At 31.4% G+C, this 997-nt stretch overlaps 1 pseudogene; it reads right to left on the reverse strand.

The window, feature by feature from the left end:
- Positions 1 to 351: 351 nt before the first annotated feature.
- LOC112475363 lies at positions 352 to 470 on the reverse strand (annotated as a pseudogene).
- Positions 471 to 997: the final 527 nt, after the last annotated feature.

Consider the following 997-nt stretch of genomic DNA (forward strand, 5'->3'; position numbering starts at 1 on the left):
ATTAATTCTATTTTCTTTAGTGGTTAAGATCTTTTATGGGTATTAGGGATTTTTAATGATTATATTCACTTTCTATTTTTTTCCTTGAATTATTTGATTATATTTTTAAGACATTAGTCATATAAACTAATGTAGAAACTTTAAAAAGTTTTCTTTGGTTATTAAATTACTCTAATTAAATTGGTTAGCATGACTACAAGTTTTTAACATTTATTGAAATTTATGTTTAGTGCACGGACAATTTTGTAAATACATGTGTGTCTTTAAAGACAATACCTGTTGCCTAAATTTGGGTGTGGGGTTCAGTATGTGTCCATTTTGTCAAGCTTGCTAATTATTATTATTTTTTAACATCTACAGCACCTGGTCTTCCTAGGTGGTCTCCCATCCAAGTACTAACCAGGCCTGACCCTGCTTAGCTTCCGAGATCAGACAAGATTGGGCACGTTCAGGGTGGCATGGCCATAGACTCTCTTAAATGTTTAAAAATTTTTTGCTCAGTAATTTTCTTTTATTCCAGTTTTTTTTCCAACTGGTTTAATTTCTTAACTAATGGTTTTAGTGGGAGCTTCTTAGTAGTTCTTTCAGTCTTTGTCTGAAACATCTATTTTGTCCTCATTCTTAAATGCTACTTTAGCTGGAAATATACACTTTGAGGTTAAAAGTTATTTTTCTGTGCCATTTTCTTTTGTCTTCTATTTTTACAATGAGAAGTCTGTCAGTTTATTTCGTTGCAAATAATATATATACACACACACATATACACAAATACATATACACATGTATACATATATATATACATTTACATGTAAAACACTTTTCTGAGATTTTTTATCTGCCTATTATTCTGCAGTTTTACTCAGGACAGACGTCAATCTCTGAATCTCATTATAGTTAATCTGAGACATCAGAACAATAGTTTGATTGGTCTCACTCTCATTTTTTCTTTCTCTCCTGTCTTTCTCGCAGTCTTTCCCCCATGTCTCTATTTTAGCCC

This window comes from Pteropus alecto, unplaced genomic scaffold, assembly GCF_000325575.1.
Source record: "Pteropus alecto unplaced genomic scaffold, ASM32557v1 scaffold40, whole genome shotgun sequence".
In the NCBI taxonomy this organism is placed as follows: domain Eukaryota; kingdom Metazoa; phylum Chordata; class Mammalia; order Chiroptera; family Pteropodidae; genus Pteropus; species Pteropus alecto.